Source organism: Ochotona curzoniae, unplaced genomic scaffold (assembly GCF_017591425.1).
Source record: "Ochotona curzoniae isolate NIBS_2020 unplaced genomic scaffold, NIBS_Ocur_1.0 contig_908, whole genome shotgun sequence".
Lineage (NCBI taxonomy): Eukaryota > Metazoa > Chordata > Mammalia > Lagomorpha > Ochotonidae > Ochotona > Ochotona curzoniae.
In genome coordinates this window covers 35684967-35699806 of record NW_024466607.1, presented here as the reverse complement: position 1 = coordinate 35699806, position 14840 = coordinate 35684967, and positions in this window count along the sequence as shown.

The window sequence follows — 14840 nt, the reverse complement described above, 5'->3', positions numbered from 1 at the left end:
AACACACTTGCAGAGCACGCCTTAGATTCCTGTCTCTCTTCACAATGCTAAAAGGAAATGATTGAACAAGGTATAAAGTCCATGTCTCAGGGTAGCTTATGTTCTTGGGAACTGAGAACAGTTAATAAATGAGACAAAATGTTAGGTAACAAAATTGCTATCGGGCAATGTCTGGGTAAAAGGGCAGAAAGTGCCAGACAGAATCCGTAACAATGCAGCCACGGGGGTGGAAATGACTGAGAAGGCGACATTTTAAAAATGCTCACAGAAGTAAAATTTTGAATCCAAAAGAAGAAAGTGTCACAGTGACCAGCAAGTACCAAGGTTCTGAATCGGTAGGTGGGAAGTTGGGCCAATCCAAGGAACTGTAGGGAGTCCTGCGTGGCTAAGGGCTGTAGGGTGAGGTATGGGGGTGGGGGTAAGAGGAGGGGGAGAAAATGAAGAGTGAGAGTGAAGATCAGACTGTGTGGAACCTTGTGAGTGTGTTTTTGTTACAATGTCCATGGAAAGGAAAAGTTGATTAATTTTGTAGCCATAGAAAATAGGAAATGGAGATTGTCCATGAAATTAGATGAGAAATTACTGTAAGAAAAGTAAATGCATAAGTAAAAACAAAAACAAAAAAACCAACAACCTGTCCCAATACGGTAGCCTAGCGACTAAAGTCCTCACCTTGCACATGCTGGGATCCCATACGGACACAGGTTCTAATCCTGGCGGTCCATCCGGCTTCCCATCCAACAACTCCTTGCTTGTGGCCTGGGAAAGCAGCAGTAGAGGACAGACCAAAGCCTTCAGACCTTGCATCCGTGTGGGAGACCTGGAAGACACCCTGGGCTCCTGGGTTCGGATTGGCACAGCTCCAGCCATTGTGGCCACTTGGGAGTGAATCATCGGAAGGAGGATATTCCTCTCTGTCTCTCCTCCTCTCCATATATCTGACTTTCCAATGAAAAGAAAATAAATCTAAAAAACAAACAACCCCCCCCCCCAAAACCCAACAACTATAAATGGGCTAAACTTGCTTTTAAAAATACAAGGTTGATAGATTTATTCATTTGACACATAGGAATATAATATTCTTATATGAATATGCATATTCTTCAGTGAGCTATATTTACATAAGATATTTCTTTTCTTCAAATACTAAATATATTGAAATTCTGAGCAAGCTGTTTTGAGGTAAAAGGATGTTTCATGCTGCTTTAGCATAAGCAGAAAATGCGGCATATCTCGTTAGAAAAAAACAGAAGTCTAAAAGAATTTCAGGAGGCAAACTTATTGCTTTGTTCATTGTGATATGATATTTATAAGTAAGTAAAGACCTTAGTTCATAAATTTCAAGATCTTCTATCCACTGGTTCAATCCCAAATGGTCTTAACAGCCAGGAGAAACAACTGTATGCTAGTCTCCCACGTGGAGAGCAGCTGCGAAAGTAATTGGGTTATCTTCTGCCATCTCCTAGGCACATTACATTAGCAGGAAACTGAATTGGAAGTGGAACCTTTGAACTCCAATCAGCATTCCAGTGTGGGATGCTGGCATTGTAAGTGGCAGCCTAACACACTTGACCCAATGACAGCCCCCACTTAAAAATCTTTTAAAGATCTTCCCATGTTTATTCTGCTGTGCACACCACTGCTTTTAACTGTTGTTTGAAATGTACGGCAGCTAGGGCTCCAGACTTGTTCTCTGACCTCCGCATACCAATGAATGCCCATGAACTTCCCAATCCATGCACTCATGTTGCTAATAGGAGCACTTTCGCACAGACAACAGTGATTCCCATACCATGGCCAAAAAGCCAAGGACTTGATGGAAGTTTCCCGTTAGTGACCAGTGTTGGTTGTCGAATTTCTCCAAATCCATGTCTTGTATCTATTTGGCTCTAGGTATTTCCAGAGTTTCCCTAGAGTTAAACTCTAGTCCCTGGTTGGTGAATGGACGATCCATTCTCTATGGGCGATTGCTCTCCCTTTCTTTGGGTACTTCCCAATGCCTATCAAACACCGCACATTCCAAATGCATTACCCTGGTTATATGGTCTGCTTGTAGGTGATCCCAAACCAAAAAGATATTCCATCTACTTGGTTCCAGCAATGGACTTCACTATAGGATTAAAAACAGCTTCATCCGTGTCCTTTTCCAAACTGATGAAACTGTTTCTCCCGGCCAGAATGTTTGGGCCATGGGGCTCACACGTAACTTGGTTAAGCATTGCTGGCTTCCATTCCAAAATGATGCACATGATTTTTTTAGAACTTCCCATCTTGATTATCCCCATAGTCTTCATTTGAAAAGGGCTAGAACCATATAGGTGCTTTAGTTTGAATTTCTGTGGCTATCGTTGAATTTAGGATCTCTTCATAACCTTGCTGCCTGCGACATGGCTTCCCCATATAGACCCTCTGGCTCTTTGCAAATTACATTGCAATCGAAATTGTCTTCTGATTTAGAAATTCAGACAACATAGTATCATCTTCCAGTTTGTGCCTGTTAACTTTGTGGATGGTGTTATGTATTTTATTTTACTTTTTAAAGATTCATTTACTTATATTGGAAAGTTAGATCTACAGAAAGAAGGAGAGACAAAGATCTTCCATCTGCTTGTCCACTCCAAAGGGGCTGTGAGGCTGAGGTGATCCGAAACAAGTAACTTCTTCCTACTGGGCCGTGCTTGACTGCTTTCCCAGACCACAAGCAGGGAGCAAGATGGGACACAAACGGGCGTCCATATGGCATCCTTCTGTGTGCGAGGCTAGGCTTTTAGCCACAAGGCTACCATGCCAGGCCCGATATCATGTATTTTAAAAATCCTTAACTCGAACCAAGTTTTCAATTAATCTATTATTTCATGTGCAGCGTATGCTTTGACCTGTGTTGTTGAAGCAGTACTTTGCCACTCTTAGGTAATAGATTCTCTGTTTTTCTCTGTTACCTTTACCTCTTTCACTTCTTTTTTGAAAAAAAAAATCAAGCTTGATTATGATTTTAAAAGATTTATGAATATTTGTTAGCTTCTATCCGCACAGATGAGTCAATAGCACATTGTTAAAAGATTAATGCAAAAGCAAAAGAATGGGAATCAACAGTAACAATATCAGCGTAACTTGCTTTTAATATTTCTGTGAGTGCAATATTTAATCACTCTTCTCTGAAGGTCATAATTTGGTGTTTAAACTCTGCTGCAGCTACTAGGTGACAGTCTGGTGGCGCTGGTGTTGATGGCTGTTGCTGGATGAATCACTCCTGAGAGGACAAGAGCAATTTTCTTTTTGAAAATAGTTAATGCATTTGAAAGGAAGAGGGAGAAGAAGAGGAGAGGGTTGGAGAGAGACAAGAGATTCTATCCACTGGTTCACTCCACAAATAGCTATGGCTGGCAGAAGGCAGGAGTCAGAAAAGACATCTTGGTCCCCCACCTGGGTAACAGCAATCTAAGTACTTGAGTCATCATTTTCTGTCTACTGGAACTTTTGTTGTTGTTCATTGTGGTTGAGTTTTGGCGTGCTGGATTCTGTCTTTTAGCACCTGCTTTCTATGTCTCAGATGAAGGGACTGGTTATCTTTCTGATAACGCTCTGTACTGAAGGAGAAACAAAAGTAAAAAGCAAATTGTATTCTACTCCTGAAACAGGGTTATTCCATCAGATAAGCTGGGCCCTGAAGATGCATCAGAGAGCACAGGGTTCCCACTGTACTTCTACGGCTACATTTCAAACAGACCCTCGAGTGCCCTCCATTTCTAAACCCGTAGTACAAAAGACAGGAGAAATACATCCAGCCTCTAAGCCATCTATTCTCCTGGATTTCTGTTGCTCTCTTAAGAGACAGAAAATATTTTTTCAGACATTGGCTGCAAAAAGAATTTTCTTATTATGCTGGAATTATGGCACGATCTATGAAGCTACCACTGATGATGCCAGCATCATATTTTGGAGCTCCAGTTCAAGTGCTGCTGGCAGCCCCCGTTTTCAACCTAGCTCCCTGCTACTGTGGCTGGGGATACAGTAGAAGATGGCTCAAGTCCTTGGGTTCCTGCCATCCATGTAGAAGACTCAGGTGAAATTCCTGGCTCCTAGCTTTGGCTAGGCCAGCCCCAGACATTGTGACCTTATGAGTAGTAAAATAGTAGACCAAAAAAAAAAAGTTTTGTTCTGTTTTTCACTTGACCCGTCAAATAAATAAAACTTGTTCATTTTTTTCCCCTTTTAATTGTCTTGCTAGGTTTAAAGCTCGATCAGCCAAGATACAGGCATAATGTACAGATGGCATGAGATTATCTAAAATTTGTAGAAGAGTTTAGTGTATTTCATTGACATGATTTGTGATTTCTTTTAATCATACAAATATCAATAAAATAAAGCAATGAAGAGCCATAAAATTAAACTTTGAAAATTTAGTATTTAGTTTTTGCTAGATACCCAGAAGTTGTCCACTGAAATTCATGAATTTGGGACTATCAATGAGAAAAACCTTAAAAGCTTACTGGCCACCGATATCAGATATTCTGATTCCAAAAGGAATCTTTGTTGGGGAATATAATTAAGCTATCCAGGTTTACTCATATTTACCACAAACCACCTAGCTGTGAGAATCATCAAATTGTAGTATTGCAATGATCTCTGCGGCAGGACTCACTATTATGTCAATATTATTTTTTTCCCTCACTCACAGGCAAAATGCTTCATATCTCAGTCCTTCATATGTGTAACATCATGTGAGAATTTTAGATAACTGGATAAAATGAGAATGAGTTGATTGGGATTCTCTGGGCAAAAGCATCATAGGACCATGAAAAGCTGTTTTTAAGAGATGATTTAGTTTCCCTCCACTGTGCCCCTTTCCTTGATTGTAATACCAATATGACAACAGGTCACCAGGAATCCATCAATGAGGTGGAACTAGCAGAACCAACTAGAAGGATGGGAGTGGCCTTGGTACCTGATGACGTTGCAGCCCTCAATGAGTGTTCCAAAAGACCTTGCTGCAATGGCAGTAACATTTAATTGTACTTTATAGTTTCTGATAAGATATGTTTAAATTTACTAGTGAGATTTTATACTTACCTCTAGGCATGTGTGTGTATTTGTACACATGTACGCATGAACAGATGTGTGAGTTTTTTTCCCAGTGGGCCACAGCAAGCATAGAAGGTGCCACCAAATCCAGAACCACAGAAGCAGAAGTAAATCACGGACTCACTGAGAATGTTGGTGGTTGCAATTACAGAAATAAAAATTAAAATTGAGAAGCTGTAGAGTGAACTTGAGCCATGCCTTGATACAGATATACGTTCTTTTCTGCTTATCAGTTCTAATTTCATCTGTGCTTTGGCACAGATCCCTTCATGTGATCAAAATGGCAACCAACAATCTTCGCACTAGCTTCTACTAATTTAGAAATCTAGCAGAGAGAGAATATGCTGTCTTCTTTTTTTTTCTCTGAAAGTTACAGAGAAATATCTATGACAAAGCTTCCTTGGTTTCAGTCAGGTCACGTTCACATTTATGGACCTGTAAGTCTGGCCAAAGAAATAAAATAATCTCATTAGTCATGTCGGACCATATGTCCACCACCAGGGTTAATGTACTGAAATGGTCCCCTTCACATAGCACATATTGAATGTGTGTAAGGAGCTATCTCACAAAGAAGTACAGGAGGTTGTTACCATGCAGGGGGTGCAGGAAGGTTTACTGATGCTGGAAAGATTTAAAAAATGGTGTCTATCAAATTGTTATGATTTTTTGTCACAATTCCAAAGTAAACTGTAAAATGAGAAGGCCACAGACAATTTCATTCTGCCCAGCGTCTCTTCCCACAGAGTTAAAGCTCTTACAATTCTTTTCCTCCAGGTCAAGTTCACTGCAGCAATGGTAGACAGCAAGCCCAAGAAGGCAGGTCTGATTTATTATTCCTAAAGGTACACTACACTTCAGTGTGGCAATTTCAAATGCTTCCGAGAAGACTTAGGGTAAGAAGTCAATATAAGACCCAAAAATACTGCATTGGAATCGCATGCTTACATGCCTTATGTGTTTATATCCAAATGGAACAAAATTATATGCCGACAGCTAAATATTAGGATGTGTAGTAAGTCTTTGACTTATAGTACATATGTTTGAGGTACCTTCAAACATTTTATAGATAGAAGCATAAAGTACATTTTCTTTGTGCAAAAAAAAAAAAGAACCAACTTAAATCTATGCATAGTTTTTCTAATACCTATTTTCTATGAACTCTGAATTCTCTTCAGGGATCTCCAGAAAGCTAGTAGGAAACATGGACTATTTTTTGATTCCATTTCCTATGAACTTTTGAAATAGCCTTCATTCTTGGCACCCGACACAAAGCCTGAGAAACATTATATGAATGAAACGAATGAGGGAAATTGAGGCTCCAGGTCATGTAAGTTCCAGGAAGACAAATTGTAAAGTTTACTTTGTCAGGTTCCTGAGCTCTGTATACCTAACTCAAACTCTGACTTAGCTGACAAGATATCGTAAATAAATCAGCATAAAGGTTTTCTCTCTCTTTCTCTCTATTCCTATTTAGGGAGCGTAGCAGTCAACACAGGCATTTATCATCCACAGGGTCATAAAATCTAGGTAGCTATATTTTTCACTAATAACTAAATCCAACCTTCTCATTATGATGCTTGAGTGAGTTCAACAGAAGCATAGAATTCATTAAAGGATTAAAAAAAAAAAGCAGCAGCAAAATAAGGCATTACAAATATAGATAAGCAGTGTGTCCTTATTTTTTTTTGTCACCAGGATTGCATGAAAGACAATGACACTCAGGGAGACGCACACCTGTCAGCTTTGCAAAGGATGCTGGGCAGCCATGTGTTCCAGTTCAGCAGTCCAACAAAGAACTCTAGAGGCACACCTGGCTTTCTTCTGTTTCCTTCTAATGTGGCAGTTGCTTATTATCTATTTCTATATGAAAATGTACTTATTAGTTTCCCTTAAGTCTTTTTAGGTTCGCTTCAATTAGTCTTAAGATAAATACTAGAATTAATAAATAATATTTAAAAGTATATATTTTCCCTCTAAGTCATGAGATTGTAATAATTGCTTTAGAGTTTATTTTCATTCACTCTGTTTTTTTTTTTTAAATACTACTAGGTCAGTTAAACAGGTTTTCAGGCTTTAGAATATGCCTAAATACAAAAGTAGGAATATTAAAAATTTACTAAAGTAAATGAAGGCACAATTTCAAAATTATACAAGGGAAAATAAGTTTTCACATGCAAACAAAAAAGAAACCATCTAAATATGATTTCCAAGAACAGATAAAGAAAGGTGATCACATTTAGACAACCAAACTATTAAAGTCATGGGAAAGTATATACTTCCTTCATGTAAATTCTACATGAAAATGTGCTAAGAAATTAAGTGGACAATGTTTATAAAATAATTTATGTGATATTTATTCCTGAATTCTTCGAGACTCTTTACGGCCTCATGGGAAAGCAAATGAACTGCATTGATTTTGTTTTTTATTCTGTGCTTGAAATATTAAAGTGAAATGGCTGAAAGATAGCGTACAATGATAGAAGCCAAGGGAGAGCAGAATAAAATGTAAAAATGCCCAAAGTACAAGAGCAGAAAGCTCAGCGTTCACATAACTGGGATGCTAGAGGAGTAAAGGAAGAGCTTGAGACTGAAAAGAGTATATAAAGTAAATAATGGCTGAAAATGGCCCATTTGCTGAGAAGTCCAAACCACAGGCCAAGGACATTGAGTGTCTCTCAAGCAAGATAAATCTAGAAAAGAAACAAATTCACTCTGACCATTACCGTTCAACATTGTTCTAGAAGTTTTACCCAGAGCAATCAGGTGAGATATAGAAATCAAATACATACAAAATGAAAAGGAGGAAGACATATATCATCATTTTTTTTTTTGGATGATGTGATCCTAGGTAAAGGAACCCTTAAATCTCCAACAAGAAACGATTAAAAATCATGAGCTCAATGAAATTGTAGGATGTACTATCAACACACAAAACTCAACAGTGTTCATAATACCAGTGATACCATGCCCGAGGAAGAATTTTTAAGGTCAGTCCCATTCACAATAGCTACAAAAGAAAATTATTTTGGCTAACTGTATCCAAGGATGTAAAATGTATCTGCAATGAAAATTCAAAACGTTAAGGGGAAAAAAATAGAAGACAAATTTCCCTAAACAGAAAAAAATCTTCTATGTTCATGGATTGGAACGATTAATATCATCACAATGTTCATACCGCCTAAGTCAATTTACGGATTCAATGTGATTCCAAGAAATATACTAAGGATGTTCTTACATCTAGGAAAATGTTATCTTATGCTTTATATGGACGCACAGGAGATGTTGAATAGCTGAAGCAATCTTAAGCAGTACTACAGAGATCTTCTAATGCGGTACATTTCAACACGCACTACAGACAGGTAAATCAAAGCAGATTGAGACTGGCAAAGAAATGGACATTTGTCCCCAACTGTAGGCAACTGCCGAGGTGGTCTTGTACCTAGGCAAATGTGACACAACTGGGGGAAAAGCAGCCAGTAGCTGGTAGACATTCTGGGCCTTGTTAATGCCAAACCTGTGTTGATTATACCAGTATGACAGCATTTATCTATTGTATTTTATTTTTTAAGACTTTCAAGGGATTCTGAGCATTGCCACACATTGTGGTGCAACAGAAGGCCAGGGACACTGGACCAGGACACGACAACCTTGGCCCCAGGGTGCTGCATGCCTTACACATTGCCTGGGGGAGGGAGTCTGGGGATATACTGGAGTGTGGTCACCAAGGGCATGTTTGTCAGGTTAGAAGTGATATCTGGGGGCTTCCACTGACTGAGCTACTGTACTTGGAGGTGGGTGAGGGAATTGACACAGGGTGGTTTCGAAAGGGGAAACCAGAGGGTATGTCTGGGTCAGGCCAAGTCACCTGCCCACATGTGAGACCTGGGCTGGGCTAAGTAGCATCCCTTGTCACCTGCTGGCACACATGAAAGCTGAGGTTAGGGGGCATGCTTGGCTGCGCTAGGTATCTGCTTGGTATTTGCTTATAAGTGTCAAGGCAGGGAGTGGGGCCATGTTAGGTTGAGCTTCAACACCAACTGGAACTTGAGAGAACTGGATTTGGGGCAGATTCTGTAGGGGACTTAAAGGCTTGCCTCTGTGGCTCTGCAGGACCTGCCTGACAGTTTGTGTGAGAGCTGGAGTGGTGATAGACTGAGTCAGGCTGGATCTCAGAACTTACCAAACATGCACAAGAACCTGACACTAGGAGGAGGCAGGGCTGAGCTAGGCTGCAGCATGGATGGAAGGCCATGGCATCACTGACAGGAGCGAGACTTGCACTGGAAGCAGACCTGTTAGGTAAACTACGGAACCCCACTGCAAGGCCAAAGCTCATGCTGAGAAGCAGGAGAGCCAGGTCTGGAGGTGGACTGGGCTGGGCTGGGCCACAGCACCCTCTGGCATGTGTGAGAACCAGAATGGAGTGTGGGCTGCATCAGGTTGGGTTAGGCTGCAACACCCACGGGAAAGAAGTGACACTAGTGTGAACAATGTCAGACTGTGTAGAAGCACCAATCAGCATGCACAAGATCCAGGGCTGGGAAATGGCCTGGTAAGGGAACCTTGGGGACTCCCCTGCTGGGCTATGACTTGCACTGGTGAGCACAAAACTGAGGCCAAATTGGACCGAGCTGGGCAAGGCTGTAATACCCATAGACCTGCTTGTGGACTGGGTCTAGGAGAGGGCCAGACTGAGCTAGGCCATGGCACCTGCAGGGTCATATGACATGGAATGGGTATAGGCTGGTCAGACTAGGCTGTAGTACCCACAAGTGAGTGCCAGAACCGGGGGGTGGGCCATGTCAGGCTGAGCCACAGCACCCACTGGCAAACATGAGAACTGAGGCTGGGGAAAGGCCTGATAGAGGAAGTTCAGGAACTCCCTTGTTAGGCCACTGCTTCCAGTGGTGAGCATATATGCTGAGAGTGATGGTAGGCTGGGCCAGGAAGGGCTGCCACACCCATCTGCTTGCATGTAGGCTGAGTTTGGGGGTAGATCAGGCTGTGCTAGGCTCCCACATCCATTGGTATCCAGGAGAGCCAGAATGGGTGCTGGACAGCTAGCTAGTCTGCAGCTTCCACTGGCAATTGTAACGATTGAGTGTGAGTCATGCTGAGCTGGAATGTAGTATTCCCAGGGCAAGTGCAAGATCTGAGGCTGGGAGTGCGACTGGTAGCAGAGCTGTAGGCATTCTACTGCTGGAGTGTGGCTCCCACTAATGAGCACGAGAGCCAGGACTGGGGGCAGGATAGGCTGAAGAAGGCAGCAGCACCCATTGGCATACATGTGGGTTGGGTCTGGGGGTAACTCAACCTATGTCAATTATAGCACCCATTGGTGTTCATGAGAACTGAATGGGATTTGGGTCAGGCCAGGCTAAGCTACAGCACAGGCTGGCACAAGTGAAAACAGGAGCTGAGGGCAGATCTGGTGAGGATTATTGGGGGTCTCCCCCTCTGTGCCATGGCACCCACTAGTACACATCAGGACCCGGCTTGTGGTAGGCTGGTCTAGGCTACAGCACCCATCAGTTTGCATGAGATTTGGGGCTGCAGTGAAATTGACTAGACAGCTGCATCTACCAATGTGTGTGCTGAGTGGTGCAGGTGATATCGAGCATAACCCTGCACTGGCTGGCACATGCAGGAGTCAAGTATGAGGTTACCTCAGGCCAGGTTTCTTGAGGGGAACTCCTCAACTAGATCACTGGACTCAAATCCAAGCCACAGGGAACAATATAAGACATATGGTCCATCATTGGAGTACATGTAATTGGACCGGGCCTTCTCAGTTTCTGATGTCTGTGCAGTGGACAGCATGCCCACATGCACAATGGAGCATTACAGCCAGTGCAGCTCTGCCAGCGGGAGTGTCATCTGCCTCATCAGAGGGTGGGAAGTAGAACAGATTGGATAACTCTTTTGGCCAAGCTTTGCAGCATTGTCGAGGGTCTGTGGACACACTAAGTTAATAGACCTTGGAGACTTCCTCAACCCTGATGTGACAAAGCTAGCAATGTCTCAGAACTATCAAAACCTTGGAACATTCTTCTCCACAATGGGATCTCAAAGGTGATATCCCCCATTCCTGGGTGCTGATGCAGTTTGACAGCCCATTCTCCTTTGCCCTCAGTAGATGCAGAAGGAAAAGAGCAAAAGAAAAGAATGAAAGAAAAAAAAAAAGAGAAAAGAAAAAAGGAAACATTTGTCTCACCTGTTTTGCTTTGTATCTTAACCTTCCCCACTATGTTTGAAGTGGGCCGGCATCTCTCTCGAACATGTGCAAAACATAAAACTTAAAAAATTAAAAAGGACATTTGTACCAATAAACAGAATAGAAATCCCCCAAATTAACCGATGCATCTAAAAACAGTGAATATTTGAGTTGAAGACCCCCCAATGTCCTCCGCTGAACAAAGAGTCCCTTCAGCAGTAACAGTGTTAAGAAAACTGGATCTCCACATGCAGGAGAAAGAATGAAACAACATCACCACCTTACACTCTACACAAAACTTGTCATGGATCAAGGGTTAAAACCGAAGATCGTAAATCATCAAATTACTAGAAGAAAACATAGGGGAAATGCTGTACAACCATAATATTGTCAAAGTTGTCTTTATTTAGTGGAGCATCAACTTTGTGGATATAAAGTAAATTAAAATTATGTTACTGAAATTTTTCTTATAAAAACAACAGAAATAGGTTAGAAGAAAAAATGCACTATGTTTTTTTAGAATAGTGTGTGTAAGCATCCTGAAATCTGTTCTCTTTACTGATAAAAGTTAAACTCTTTTGTCCACACACTATAATTAACCTTCAAGAATTAAAGATAAAAATGGTCTTAAAAGCAGAGAACAATGAATTAACTACAAGAGAATGCCAAATTGGATTACGTAGATTTCTTATCTGAAGCCACAAAGCCCAACAGTTTTTAAGTATTGAAAGAAAAGAACTCCCAAGAGTGAACTGTATATCTGTTGAAACCACTATCCAGAGCGGGCAGAATATGCAGCCATTTCAAATGAAGAAATTTAGACAAGCTATTGATAACAGATTTATCTTTTCAAATGATTGGAGGGAGTTCTTGGATAAGAAAGAAAGCAGTAAAAGAAAAAAAAAATCCAGGATTTTCAGGAAAGAAGAATTTCAAATACAATTATGGACACATTTACCTAACTTTTTTCATTTGAGTTTTAAAAATTATGTTTAAAATTCAAAGAAAATGTGTAACATCACCTGATCTCTAAGACAACCGTTTCTAAAAGTGGAGAGGGCAAAAACCCAAGAGGATCTGCAACACAGCACCTGGTGTAGACCACAGCTGAAACAGTTCAGGGAGAGGAATTTGTGGCACTGAGTGCTCACACTCACAGAGAGGATAGATTCTGGACTGATGGTTTGTATTTCTACTTCAGGGGATTAGAAAAAGCCAGTCACGGTAAATATAATGCAAGTAAAGAATGGGTAATAATGAAGCTAAGAGATCAAGGGACATTTGGAGAAACTGGTGCCTACATCCAGAAATTAAAAAGGCATCAGAAGCAACAACGCATCTCAAAGATCTAGGAACTCAAAAATGGATCAAATCCAATGCCAGTAAGAGGAAAGAAATGCTTAAAAATACTGAAGATAGAAATAAAAAATACTGAAGATAGAAATAAAACTGAACCCTTCCAAATGCTGCAAAAGATCAGAGAAACGAAGAGCTGGCTTCTTAAAATACTAAACAAGGGCCCGGCGTGGTGGCGCAAGTGGTTAAAGGTCCTCACCTTGCACGCCCGGGATCCCATATGGGTGCCGGTTCTAATCCCGGCTGCCCCACTTCCCTTCCAGTTCCCTGCCTGTGGCCTGGGAAAGCAGTCGAGGACGGCCCAAAGCTTTGGGACCCTGCACCCGCGTGGGAGACCCGGAAGAGGCTCCTGGCTTTGGATCGGCTTAGTATCACCCTGAGAAAACATATTCAACAGGATTAATTTAAGATGTAATCTAATTGTTGACCAGTGTTGACCAGGTTTGCCTTTTAGCCCCTGGTTGCATCAAATCATAGAAAAAGAGAGTGGACCAAGGCTTTGAATTTAAGAAGGAAGAAATGAACCAAAAACTGGATTTATGAATATTGAAGGGAAAACCATGGAAGAGAAACATAAGGAGACACCATAGAGGTTGAGTCTACAACTTCTGACAGCTTCATGCTGTACCATCATTTAATAATGTGAAGAAATGCAGACTTTAATGTATTCACATTAAGTTGTTCATGAATAATAAAATCATCTTCACTTTAGCTGGCCACATATTCTACTCAAATTATTTTATGACCTTCCACGGGTGAGAGTGGCAAGGACTGAATGATGGCAACTTCATAAAAAGGCAACTGGTTATGCCGTCGAAGCTTTAAATCATTTCTGTTTTGTGAGAATTGAAAATCATCGACGATTACATTGAGGGAGGAGGAGATTTATCAAGGCATGCAATATCACTCAGGAATTATTACATTCCGGTTAACTGTTCATGTAACATCTTAGCTTTTAAGTGAGATGGCTGTATGGTTTGGTGTTTCATTAAGTTTAGAAAGAAAATTATATTCTTAGCACTAATGTACTAGCTCTGACTGTGCGCTGTGGAATTACTATCTTGAAAACACATGCCCATCCATCGTTCTCCCCAAAATATTTATGTTAATCTACCGCTGAATAAGTGATGCATTCCTATAAAAAACAAAGCCAAAAACATCTCTTCCCCGGCTTTGCTTTTCATGAAAATAACACTGTGCTATATCAGCTGGTATTACTACTTACATAAAATTTTCTTCCAGGATGGAAATGAAAGATGAATGGTAAGTTTCTGAGCTGGCATCCTCCACAGAGAAGATAAACTTCTAAACGCTGTAAAATCACAAACTGCCTAATATAACATATTGCTTTTCCAGATAACATTATCTTTCACCTACCTATTTCCTCTAGCTTTCATCGATGGAATTTTACACTATTTTCACGTTGTACACAAGCAGTCTGTTATACTTCATAACTAAATAATCCTTGCCCTTGACAAATCCGTTAAGAAAAAAAAAAAAAGACTCTGGGATGAAGCTGGTCGTTATTCGGTCTCTTGGCTATAATAAGGATGTGAGTTTTAACCACTGCCCGGTTTATTTGACTTTATGCCCTTTGTCTATTTTATTTTACATCTTACAGCTTTAGGTGAAAGGTTGTAAAGAAATTCATGAACTTCAAAGTTTTATACATATGAATTCTTTTTGCTTTGCTAAAATCTGAAAATATTTTCTCCCAAAATGCTGAAGTCAATTTTAGAATTTTCATTTGCCTTTAATTTCATCTGTCTATCCCAAAGCATTCTTTTTAATGGATGCATTGCAGTATGCATATACTTATATGTCTATGAATATATGGGTATAAATACGTATATGTATAAACTAGAAAACTCACCTTCTAAGCTCCAAACACAATTCATTCCAAATTCATTTTCAGTGTGCATCAACAAAGTTTTTTTTTTTTCTATTTCGATCTAATATCAAACAGAAGACATGACAATAAATTTAGAGTCTCCTACTTATATTCCAAAAATTATCCCGTGGAAGATGGCAACGAGATTTTACTCCTCTAGAGAAAGAAACCAATCTCCACAATAATGTGCTGGGAAATAGCTTTTCCATGAGATTTTCTTCTTTATTTTAAAAAGGAAAAAGAATACAAATAGAGAAGGCATTTGAGCAAATCAAGTGGCAAGACGCTTCCACATTA